General features: G+C 34.0%; 1 protein-coding gene across 1 annotated transcript in view; it reads right to left on the bottom strand.

Moving 5' to 3' along the window:
* The window catches only part of LOC126857157 (uncharacterized), a 244,949-nt gene that overhangs the window by 102,166 nt on the left and 128,811 nt on the right, over positions 1-13,972 (bottom strand). The gene's annotated exons all lie outside the window — the stretch shown is intronic.

The raw sequence follows: 13,972 nt of genomic DNA, 5'->3' as shown, positions 1-13,972 counted from the left end.
CGGAGGGAAGCGCGTTAACCGTAATTGCAGCCTACTATATGACGCGATGATGCTATGCGGCAAACATTTTTTTTTACAGTAATCTATACTGCTCGGACAAAAATATCGTCGGCTAACCGCGCTTGAATAATCGATTATTGTCCGCGTCAAAAATTTACAATCGCCTCTACATTTGTTCGCTTTGTATCGAAATAATCGAACCTATCAAAACTGATATGATTTCGCATGATACACGGTTACAAGGGCTCATAAAATGTTACCGCGATGAATGCTCCGACATCACGATCATGCTCCGTTTTTATTCGTGGGGCTTTACACAATCGTATGTATGTTTCCATCATCGTAAATTATTGCATTTGGAATTGTGTGCAACACAATTTTCACGAGACGTGAAATTCGCCAGAAATAAAATGATCCTTTCATATTACGTATGCTACGCCATAATCTTGCATTTGAAAAATTATATTTTGTTATACGTGTAATTTCAGATTATTACGTGCTATTCAAAAATATATAATATGTATATTTGAATGCACATTTCGTATTTATCACTGATTATTGAGATCGCTCGAATTCTGTTCACCTGTTGTTCACACGAGATTAATTCACTCTTCTCAACAAAAGTCTGATATTGTTATAATGCATATAAAACTACCATTTTTCCAATCAATGAAATTACGTTACAATAATATCATTGAAAATTTTGAAATCTTTATCTGGTTCAAAAATGACATACCTCTGTTTCCAATATAGAAGCAATTTAATATCGCATAAAAATTAATTTTCAACTCCTAATTTAATTTAAATAAATGCATCGACAACTTTTTATACACAGCGATAAAATCTTCGACTTTCATTAACTGTGCAATCTTTATTTTCCATCCGTGAGAGAAGATATGACACAAGACTTCTTTTTCTACAAGCAAACTTGTTGCTTATATGTCGTCCGACTTCTGGAGACTCTGGAGCTGTTCCAAGGTATGTAGACAGTTGGCAATACGTGCGTATCCTAAGGAAGTTACTTGGCTACCTTATATCAGTAATTCAAAATTGTATAAAGATGACTTCATGTATCAATATTATAAATATTTATATAGAGATGTAAGACAATTGACACATTACGTTTTGTAAAAGCATCAAACGTTCATCGAACATTTCAACTACAACATTATCATGGCGGAAGGATTTTATCGATTAACTATACAAAGTAAAACGGATTATTATCCGAAGCTATTAATTCAACGCGTGGACGCAATTTCCTATATATTTATATCATTATCTGCCTTGTCATTAGTTTCTGATTATTATTCGTATTTGTAATATGGCTTAAATTACCTGTAAAATGTTGTTTGTAATTATGATATATTGATTACAAAATATGCTTTATCTTCTTTACAACATATTTATAGTAATCGATAAATTTTTATTCTTCTCTCCTTCCCTTTCCTCTTTTTCTTTCTCTTTTTTCTGACATATTGAGATTGTATAATTTATTATAATTAAAATTATTTATAAATTAAGACACTTAAAAAATTATTTTAATAATAAATCTCTATTTTTATCTAAAAATTGCATCGTATTTAGCAAACTAATTCAATTTATTGAATTTCACGTGTTCAGTTTCTGCAGAATCGTAACAATTACGCAATCGTTCATAATCCCCATAAGTCTCGATAATACCTTTGTGAATGTAAAAGCTCTACTACCTGTTCGGTTTTGGATATCCGCGAAGCTTGTACCTTCTAAAACGATAACGCAGGCGCTATTATACGTATACGTATGCAAATGCAGTTCGCATTTATCGATATGTAGCGAGAGTACCTAGGAATCGCATACATCAATGTAATGCCGTTATATAATTCGCTTCGATCTACCATTTCAATATTTGATTTAACTGATTACACAGGATGTGTGGGAAGATTGGAAATTTATAGCGGCTCGGGCAGAATGCGATGTATTATTCTGCGTGATTGCAGTTTCTTTTGCAGCAATTATGAGAAAATAACATATCCAATGTGTTATTCTACGTGATTGGTAGTTTCTTTTATGACAATTGCGAGAGAATAACACATTCTTACATAAATATAAAATAATAACTTATTGAAGCAATCTTTTTTTCTTCATTATCACAATTCATATTTTTATCCGTAAATTGAAACGGACATGACATAAATATAATATGTACGATACACACATTTAATAAACTATATCTCAATAATTTTAAAATAAACTGTTCTCCGATCCATTTCGTACCTTCTGCATTATGTAGAACGTGGCAATTCATTTTGTTCCGAATTACGAATGCTACGGAATTATTTTGTCGTAGGAAATATTCGAATTTCAATGGAAAATTCGCATTATATTACGGTAAATTATTACAGACAAGCGGAATTAAGATGCACCGACATCGAGCATACAATTCATTTCCACGAATGTTATTTCGGGCGAATAGATTCAGTTCGAGAAATTCATATCCTACAATTGTATAGATATTACACCAGAGTTCGCAGAATCGTCTCGTTTTTACAAAACCCACGCAATAAATTCACAAGTTACTTCAAAAGATCGTTAAAATGTATCGATCAACGTCATCGATTCTCTCTACGGTAATTCTGTTGAATGCACCGTTGCAAGAGACGGCGACTAGCTCGTCTCTGTTGCCCTTGTAGGTTACGCTTTGCGGTTTACACTATCAAAGCCTTTTCTCTACATAGTGTGCACCGTGCAGCCTCGTTTGCAGTGGTTTGATGGTCGCGTCGCATCAGCCGTACCAGACGTTCCTTAAGGCAAAGCAGAGCTTATCTAGTGCATCTTGGAATTACTCGCGAGAACAGAGAAGGCAACCCCTACCTACCGAAATAATTATCTTCCTTAAAGTAATGTTTTTCATCGCGAGATGAAATTTTGAAGATGCACTCTCAGAAACGAGCGATGCGCGTCTTTGTACGAAGAACGGCTCTCTTCTCGGCATTAACCAAATTATGAGAAAGAAAGGAGGGGCGCGATTGTCTGTCTTAATGCATATTTCAATGCGAGAGAAAAATCGATTTTCATCGAGAAACGGCAAAGCTACGTTATATGTGTAATCGGATGCATCGGGCGCGCGATTCATGCACATTCCTTTTTTTTCTCCTTTTTTTTTTTCGCATTTACGACGGTAATTACGCATTGGCCGTAAACGACTGGCCGACCGCGTGAAGAAAAGCGACGACGCGTCCTTTGCAACGCACACACACACACACACACACACACACACACACACACACACACACGCGCGCGCGCGCGCGCGCGCGTTTACAGGCGTTGCTCACGAGAGAACGACCTTTAATAAAAAGATTAATATCGCGGAATAAGAATAAAACGCGCTGTCCGTGGCGTGATAAAGTGCCGCGGCTAAACAGGAAAATAGTAAAAAACCGAGGTCAGGCAAGCTGGCTTTATCGAATCACGCCGCGCGTGTTTGCGCGCACGTAGATAGGAGGCGGCCGCATTATTTGTACCTTATCGTACGCATTACCCGCGCGCACGCACCGCGAATGCGTCGTGCAAGATTGTAAAAGTTCCACGCAGATCGCTGCAAAGTAACTCGCTGCACCTTTAATTAAAATCATTCCACCTACACCTATTTAACGATCGATTCGTGCCGTAAATGTTGTACGCTGTTATATGCGATATACGCCTCCCCGGTTTTACGTTCGCCGTCGTTTTTTTATTTTTTTTATGAGTCCTGCCCGATTAAAGTACTCTGACCATGAAGGTAGTAATTATATTACGATAACGATCTCGCGTGCATTTTTTGAAAATGAATTTTTGCGGTACGCACGTTATTACCGCGATGATAGTACTTTAAAGACGACGTTTCACACAATAAAAATGGTTCTTCTCGCAGCATGAAGTGCCGTACAACGATCAATAATGCTTAATATTAATTGTATGCTAAGCGATTTAATATTAGTACAATTTAAATGATACAAAAATCCTAATTGTTAAATTGTTCTATTTTCAATTTAAAGATATGAAATCCATAATGCAATCTATCTTTCGGAAAAAGTCCTTTCAATGAAAATTGAAAATTGAAAAAAAATTGTTGTTATTAAATATTTAAAATAATGCTTTTAAAATATTCATTTTTGCATACCAATACGAACACACACACATATATTTTCTTGTGCAAATTTCCGCTATATAGAATCAAATTTCATTGAAGCAATAGCAGATACATAACTAACATCATGTATATATCCCTTATACAGAGCGTTTTTATCAAATATTAATTATTGTTTTTTTCTCACATCGTTTTAGCATGGGGCGGATCGCATCGGGAAGTGCTAAATGGAAACAAACTGGCTGAGGCAGTAAATAACGCTGTCGATAACGGGTGCTCGATAATACGTGGTTGCGAACGAAATGCTTTACTTCCGGGGAGATTAAATGAGAGTAAAATATGATAACGCCCTGCGCGTATTCGCGTCGATTGAAACGGAAAAATTTTTAGCGTAACCTGAATTACAGGAGCGAGAAATGCGAAACATGGAATTTAAAAAAAATCTCTGAAATTTTTAACATGTTTTATAAATAAACAGCGTTTGCGGAAATTAAAAATGTCAAAGACATGCACGACTATCGTATGGAATATTGAACTGTAAATTCTAATTGTTCATGCTGTATCGATATAACGAAATAATTGATGGTTCCTGTTATGCAGCTTGACCTACTTTTAACTAAAAACAATGTTAGCTCAAATTCCGTTATGTGTTATTTTATCATAGTATATAAATTCGGTATATATATATATACACATACATATAGTTTGATCGTGATTCTATTTACTCATGTATATATATATATATATATATATATATATATATATATATATATAAAGTATATTAAAAAGTGGTATACATTTCTGCAAGCCAATACATTTGGAAGAGAAGTATATATTATTTTGTGTGTGTGTTCTTCTTTATATACTATCTCTTTCTCTCTCTTTTTTCTTCTTTACTTTCTCTTTACCTCTTTCAGCATTTATTATAAAAAATCAAATACTTTATTCTTTTTATTTTTTACGCGAAAAATATATTTGCACGATTATATTGCTTGTCGATATTTGTTAAGATATATATATTTAAGAAATTATTTTTCTACATGTAATATATATATATAAGTTAAAGAAGTTATAAAATAATCTCTTATAAAATAGTATTTATATAAATTTGTAAAGTAACACAAAGTTATTATTCAAAGGAGAGAGAAAGAGAAAAAGAGAGAAAGAGGATGGATGTTTTATTTCAAAGTGATTTTTAGCCCTTTAAACGAAGAACTCCTCTCATGAGTAATATCAATGTTGTGCACTGTTCTCAGATAAAATATAGAAATGTTAAACATTGAGAGATCCATAAAATTGCCTGTGTAAATCTATTTCCTACGTTAAGTTTCGAGGTCGAGTCAGATACCTTAGCAACTAGGAGTCTCCTGGGATCTACCGAGGGGTCACATCTAGGTTTGCCAGATGGGTTACGTCGTAGATAGCGAGTAGCTATATGTTAATGCTAATTTATTCAGAGAGTGCCGATCCCCTCGATCCGCAGGCGGACGTTAAATGAACTCGTAAAATCGGCTTGACTTTATGCGCGTTATAGCACGCGTTACGACTGCGCCACACGAGTAGCGAATCTCTCTCAGTTTCTAGTGAGGGGATGCAAATTTCCGACGACACCCTTCTCGGTGTCGACCTCGTAAGTCAAAAACAAATCGTTACGCGATGTGGCAGGTCCCGTCGCACACCCTCGCGGTAAACCGCGCTTCACCAAGTGGATCTCTTTTCTGATCTCTCGTTTCGCGAGAATATGATTTTCATTTTGCGCCGAATACAGTTTGAGAGATTTATTTTCACGTCCGCCGTGTGATTTCGACAGGATGGAGCAAAAATGATTCTATTTTCGTTCTTGGGGGCGCGGAGCGCTTGTAGCCAAAATTCACGAATCAATATCTAGTTCGCTCTCTCTCTCTCTCTCTCTCTCTCTCTCTTTTTCAATTTAATTATTTCTTTTTTTTTACACTTAAAGTTACAATTTTTCTGCTGTCTTTTTATTAATAAAATTTTATAACAAATTTCACATAATTATAAAATATGCGAGCAAAAGTAAACAATTTTTTTTCAAATTTGTATCAAAACTAATTCGCGTATAAAAAATGAAAAAAATTTTTAACAGATAAATTAATTTTCCATTACTTTTTGTACTGAGCGGAGAAAATGCTATCAAGATAGAGAGAGAAAGAACTTAACAAGTTCTTAATTCTTCAAAGCTTCATTTTAATTTATCAATAAGCGCCAAATTAAAGATTCTCAGAAAACACGGCGATGCTTTGCCACAACAATACGAAACTTTGCGCGCAATTAAAATCCTGTTTGGATACTATCGACCGAAGTACATCGGTCGTCTTCGTAGGCCAATCGATATTCGTTAAAGCCGACAATCGGAATCACCAACAGCCCCTGCGATTGTGGCGATACTATATTAAAATACAGTCTCTTAAGAAGAGAGTTGTGTGACAAAGGAATGCGCGAAACGAAGATTGACGTATTGACGTAGGAAGAACGGAAAGATAAGAACAAAAGAGAGAGAGAGAGAGAGAGAAATAGAGATAAATAAGAACCGAGTCGGGTAAAACAGCTCGTCATTCAAACTGCATGCTGTGTTTCCTGCGACAACGAGAGAGAGAGAGAGACAAGAGAAGAGAGACACGGGAGGATTGTCACCGGAGTGCGAACCGATGAAGTTGAGGCGACGAAGATGATACCGACAAGAAAAGAGAGAGTGAGAGGAAGGCAGCGGGAAAGAGATAAAGAGAGAGCTTCAAGAGGGGAGTTTGTTCTTCAACGGGCGCCGGCTGCATTTCAAGCAGGACTAACTCCTTGCCCCTCGAACTCTCTTGCTGGAGTATTAAGTCGATGGCAAGTCTCGCCATCGCGACTTTTCCTCGTCTCTCTCCTCTCACTCTCTCCATCATTATCTCCTTCCTTATTTATCTTATGCGTTGTACGTGTAAGCGTTCGATCTGCCTTTCCAGTAGCGTCGATATTATTGTCGATCATATATCCGGTATTTAGAAATTTTCAAAGATCCTCGTCAGAAAGCAATGGCCAAACCAATAAAGCTTCGATGAGTTGCAAGAGGCGAGAAGATATCGTTCCCGTTTGCCGGTGATGAAGAGGCGTAGCGCAATAATGGCAAGGCACCGTATAACTAAATCGACAACTAATACAATTTTTATCATATATCGTATATTGATACAAAAGTTTAAAAAGATAATGGCTGCAGAAAGCAGTTTTAAGACAAAACTGCAATTAAGATGAATGACGATTTATCGAAATATTATTTCATGTTACACGATCCACCAATTTAATCTTTGTGTTTTAATGCAAAAATATATGTTACACATTATTGTTTCTATTGCCAAAAAAATGATAAAGCTATATTTTTTTAATGTAAACAAAATTGTTGCGAGTTGTAATGTCGTTTTATTAAATCAATTAAACAAATTACATAATAATGTATAATTTTTTATTAAAATATAAATATTACTAAAATACGAATATGCAAATAAAATTAATTGACTCGTCTATTTCGTAAGTGCAACTTTAAATAACTATCATTACATAAGAGTAAGTATGTACGCGAATGTAACACAGAATAAATCAAAAGTTGTACACTTGCGGTAAGTTAAAAGTTTAATAACCGGCACTGATTTGAAACCCTCACTTTCTTGGCCGAAATTTAATTAAAAATTAGTAATAATGCTAATTAAAAATTTCAATATTAAAATATATATTTAAACTTCAATAGAAAAATTAGGTTAAATTAAAATTAATTGAACAACGAAAATCTTCTAACTAAAAATTGTTTTATTCTAATCAGCTAAAAATTATTGTATTCCAAAATTCTTTTATTCCATTAGATATAATTGAATTAAAATTGGATTCCAAATAATATTTTCACTAAGAGAAAACCAATACATGCACAATATTCATTAAAAGTATTTAATATGTAATTGAAAAAAGTGCATAATTATTAAATATTATAATTTTAAATAGCATTCAATTTTCATTATGAGAATAATAATAATAATATTTGCATTTCTTTGATGTAATTAAATCGCTTTTATTTCTCCCTTCATAAATTAATATTTTACACGTATTGACTTTGTTATTTATCTGTTTACCTGTTTTTATGTTTAATATGTGTTATAATTACCAAGCAGTGAATGCATTAAATCAAACGCTATTGAGATCAAATAATTTAACTTAATTGGATAAATCGTTGCAAAGTGCAGGTAAAACGATATCGTTACAGAATACGAGTTGTCTATGAAATGATTGTATAACAATATTTCTATGTAATTCGTAATGTTAAAATCTTTATAAAATTCGTCACAATTTTGCCTCAATTTTGTTCTTTGTGATAGAACGCGTACAAGGTATAGAGCGTATTTTAGCGTATAATGAAGTGAGTTCGCTGAATTTTGTGAAATTATGTCTAATCAGCGAAATGATCGCGCCAAAGGAACGGCGGAAATAGCAATTTCAACATTGTATTTGAGAGATTTTGTTACATAGAAAATGAATTTATCTTAAATTTTTGACGTGATATAAATTTAAGATATGCAGGTATAGATTATGGTGTATTTGAATTTTCTCCTGCATAAAATTCATAAGCTCGTCACGTATGAATTCTTTTTGCATTCCGCCGAAACATAAACACGACGGCAAGATTATTTTCGTCACTATTTGATCGCATTAGTATACTTTTACGTATACGACGCAGCACATCTGATAAATTTAATTCCATGTCGTAATCAATTCAATCGCAAATCTCGACCAACTTTCACTGAAAAATCACTATTCTATTTTTCATTTGTTTACGAATCCCTTCTTCGTTGTTCTCTTCTCGCCTCTATCTGTTTCTATACCTTGCATTCTCACCCTCTCCGATAATAGTCGAGGGAAATGACATCCAAAGGAAACAATATATAATTCCGCTGAACACTTTCAATATCCGTCGCAATTTCTCCGGAACTTTTTTTGTACATAAAAAAAAAATCACTGTCGTATATTCAATCTACGATCTAGGCGCGCAAGAGGAGAAATGTCACGAAACTGTGTTACCCGCGGGAGATTGTCCAACGATTGAGAAACAAGGACAAAACGTTCCGACGACCGAGCACCAAGCGGATTCGCACAGTCGCGAGGGTGCGATCGCGACGAGTATGCAGAGATTTTCCCGCCAGTGCGCGCGAAGACTACGATCATTTCCGGTTTTCTTCGGTGAGAAGCGAGACGGGACTGAGTGTCTCGCAGTCACCCCGTTCGAAGGGTTACCACCCCCCGGCAATGGGGCTGTGGCCCCATCGCGCCTGCGTTACGCTCCTGCGCGCGTATAACCACCCTCATGTCTCTCTTTCTCCCGTACCCTGGCTGGGACTGTTTCCTCTTTGTTCAATGGCCCGCATTTTTCTATCGCGTTCGCATTGCGAGCGGAGTTCCTCGACATTCCGAGGCGCGTGGCTTACCCCTAAATAGCCGCCATTAAGAGATTGCAAATCATGGATAATTGGCAAGATTGCGCTGTATTATATGTTAACTTATTGATTTTTCCGTGATTTTAAGAAGAGGGGGTTCCATAAATCTCATCGAAGTAATAATGAAGGAAAAAATGCATACTTTGAAGTGGAACAAACATTTTGGAATGCCAAAAAGACTCGAGGAACTTCAATAACGTGTTAAAAATGCGTTATAAAGTTACAGGATACTAAATATACATGTTCAAATATTTGACAGTGGATTAATATTCGTTGTGCTCCGTCTCTTGCATTGCTGACCCTCGTATAGGTTCATAGCCACGCGACGTGCATTCTCAGCATCGAGTTAGTATAACGGGGTTGACCTATACGACGCAGCGGATCTGTCACGAGAGAGCGATTAACATAACAAACGCATAATAATAGTCCGTCGTCTGCATACCTCTCTCTCCCTCCCCCCCCCTCTCTCTCTCTCTTTCTATTCTACTCCATTCTGTCTCAAATCGCTTGACTTGTAATAGACGCGCACACGCATCGAGACATTACGAACATTGCCTTTGTTTAGCCTCCATTTCCTTCTGCATTATTCGAGTCTTCATTACAAATTGTTGAAAAGATAATTTTCTCACGGAACATTTATGTTTTAGATATTCGCGATCATTACAACAACCAAAGTGATTAATTAGTAACGAATAATGACGCGGTTGAAAGAACAAATAAACAGGTGATACAAAATGAGAAAAAAAAAAAAGAAAAAAAGGATAAAACAAGAATAGAGACTGTAAAATATAAAAATATGTATAAGATTTTTACATCTATATATGTTTGCAATTAATTCTCTAATATAACTATATACCTATAGAATAACAAAGTAATTGTTAGTTCTCATCTATGATCGATAAAATATGTCAACAGTAAATACGCATCAAGTTATATATATATATATTGAATCAAACTCAAAGCAAATTTAATTTCATGGTTGGAGCCGTAAATACAAAATATTGAAATATAATAACTTGTGTAATATTAAATATTTATTGAATTTATGTCAAACTAGAAAATACTGTTTGTCGAAATATAAATTGGTATATAAATAATATTGTCGAATAGATTACAGATTACACATTGTTAGATTATGTTAATTTATACGGCGATGTGTCAATCGGATCTCAGTTAATTTCTGCATGGTTGACGTGACGTTGCGGCGACAAAAATTCGCGAAGGAATTGTATAGGGGAAAATTGCGTGCGGAAGTTCGCTCTTACGCGGTGGAAAATTGCGATGAAGTTATGTGAAAACCGAGGATGAACATTTTGCCTCACCGACACCGGTGATTCGTCGACGCTCGCATTGGCGAGACCGAGATAATTGGCCGGTGATCCGAGGTCGCGATATCCGCGGTTATTAACCCCCGAGCTAATGCGATTTTGTAACCATACGAGGGAACCAATCATATGACGCCCGTTCCCTTGACATGCCTTGTCGGAAAGCCATAATCAAGTTCATAATCAACACGAGAAAAAAATTGCACATGTCAAAGTCAAAGAAAATCGATCGGACAATCATAAAATCACATCTACGTATATAATTATGTATGCACACACACATTGCTTTTTATAATTTATTATTTATTATTTATTTTGCCAAGATTTATGATAAAACGTGTAAAGAATATTTATATATAAAGCTATCTCTCGCGCATCAGGATTCTTTTATTTGTTATACAATACAAACATGCTTTGCTATGTTGCGTATTCGCAACATAGCAAGGCATGTTTCAAGAGGAATTATTCCAAGAGCCTTTTATATGAATTAATATTTTCAGAGAATGAAATTAATTACTAGTTCAATAAAATTGATAATATTGATTTTAAAGAAAAAAAAAGATTTAATTAAATAACTTATATATATATATATTGTTTTTTAATTAATCACTAATAAATAAAACTCGTATTATTGATAATTAAGTATTTAATATTTAATTTAATATTTATTTAATATTTAATTTTGAAGTAAATATTTAAATATTTAATTAATGAAGTATTTAAGTTTTTAATATAATTTTTTACAAAAATAACTAATATAATCTATGGCTAAATCATTAAGATTTACAATTTATTATGCAATAAATTGTTATCGATTCAATCACATAGAAACATTTCGTTTTTTTTTTTTTATATAAATAGTATAAAAAATTTTTCGTTCTTACATCCATATGTATAATGTGATTATAGGATAATTATTACTGTAATCATCGCCTACTTATACAGCAAGAGAAATGTAGTTATTGCTAATGTCTCCTGGAAAGCGGCAAAATTAAGGGTAGTAAAGGCAATGCACGGGGCTCGCCGATTTGGAGAGAAGGATTCTAATGTTTCCACCACACGAGGGACCAATGTAACCAATTTCGCGACTCGTGTCGACGAGTGGTGGTGTGACCGAAATTTGACTGCAAAAGCGAGCGGCTAGCTAATATGGTTGCTCTGGAAATTGCTAAACTACATAAGTTACATAAGTAGCGATGTCGACATTGCGCATTGCAATGAATTAGAAGTTCCACTGTGAATTCCGATGGATGTGCTTGCGTGCATATACATGTTATGCTTTTCTTTCGTGACGGATTTTCTCCTTGATGTAAAATTACGAAATAAAATTCTAACAAAATACGATCCTGTCATTATCAATATGCGTTAATAATCATTTATTCTTTCTGATATATCTTCAGATAAACAAAATAAATTTTTATATAAATATTTATATTTTCTTTATATTCACTCCAATTATTAGCCAAATAAATATGTATATAACCGTACATACTATGTGCAACATGGAAAGACTTTAGACATTTCATAAAAAGTATCTTGAGATCGTATAAGTGGCCTTTCTAAACGTCTCTCTTCGTTTTGCCAGTCTATCCTTTAGAGATCGAGCCTTGCATGCCGAATTGCCTTCTTGCCTATAAGTTTGGATCGCAACAGAAAGTTCGACTGCGTATTCAATAAATCGTACAATAACAATCGCACTTTCATAAATAAGAGTAAAATTTACGGAGGATTATTGCGATCATATTATAATCTCATGTCACGTTGCGCACATTAATTGCCGATAAAGTAATTCGGCAGAGTTAATTAACGCACCGAAATGTATTTAGTAACATAAATATAACCTTGAAAAACTAATTATTCGATTATGATAATGATAATTAATATAATGAAAAGAAAAATATAAAAAAATTTTAACATGTGAGTAAAATTTATAATCACATACATTCTTCTGGAAAGAGCTCTTTGCTTTCTCGCAAATTTCCTTAGTTTGATGCAATCTCGACTTTTTTTATGCAATCTCGACTCTTTTGTCTTCACATCGCAACTGAACATACACTATGGCACGCTCTGTTGTAAACTAAATTTTGCTGAGAGAGAAATATGCGGCAATTTCCTCTGTTTAGATTTAATTTTCAACTTGAATACGAGCCAAGAAATCGTAGTTAAGTCCACATCGTAACGAAACGGAAACATAAAAATTAGGACGTGATTATGGTGCATATAATGATATATTATAGCGTATCTTAAAAAATAGCCGTAATTTACATGATTTTTAATAGAAACGAAGTGTATATATCATCAAATGTGCTTCAATGTCCTATATTTATTTTCTTTAAAATACACAATATAAATTATAAAGTTAAAACAAAGAACTTGGAGGAAAGTCTTCTCTAAAATTTATCAAAGATCTCAAATTTTTAATTAAAATATATTTAAAAACATGCATGATTTTATGCAATATTCATAAATGAATATTTCCATCACAATCAATAAAATATGAGTGCGTAAAAACCATTACGCTATATGAATCAATATTCGCGTGCACGCGATAAATGTTTTTTAAAATAATTTTGATAAAGTTAACAAAACGGATAAATGAGGAAGAGACATCAGCGTCTCTCGTTGCCGTATTTTCCGGATCCATACCTTGTGAAGCGATAACGTACAAGGACGTAAAAACCTTTAACGATACGAGGTGATAAAATATAAACCTAGAAAACTTGTCGATGCTCAGAACAACAAACTGTAATTAATTTAACTGCAATCTTTCTCGAGATTTTAAACTCCGCTCTTTTCACATTTAAAGTCACGATACAAAAACAATAAATTTCAATATAACTGAAGATAATTTGAGTTGATAACAACATTTTAATAAAATTAGTTTTTATCATTTGATCTGATGGTAAGGAAATTTACAGCTGTTTGTAGAGAATTTCTGCAAAATATATTTATATAATCTTCGTCAAATATAAATTCAATTTAAAAAATAATCTTATATCTCGAGAATAATAAAATTTCATTCTGTTATATAATATTCTGCGATAAATATTATTCAGAAAAAAAAATGT

Source organism: Cataglyphis hispanica, chromosome 2 (genome assembly GCF_021464435.1).
Source record: "Cataglyphis hispanica isolate Lineage 1 chromosome 2, ULB_Chis1_1.0, whole genome shotgun sequence".
In the NCBI taxonomy this organism is placed as follows: Eukaryota; Metazoa; Arthropoda; class Insecta; order Hymenoptera; family Formicidae; genus Cataglyphis; species Cataglyphis hispanica.
Note: the sequence above shows the minus strand (reverse complement) of the source record. Positions and strands in the feature narration are given on the sequence as shown.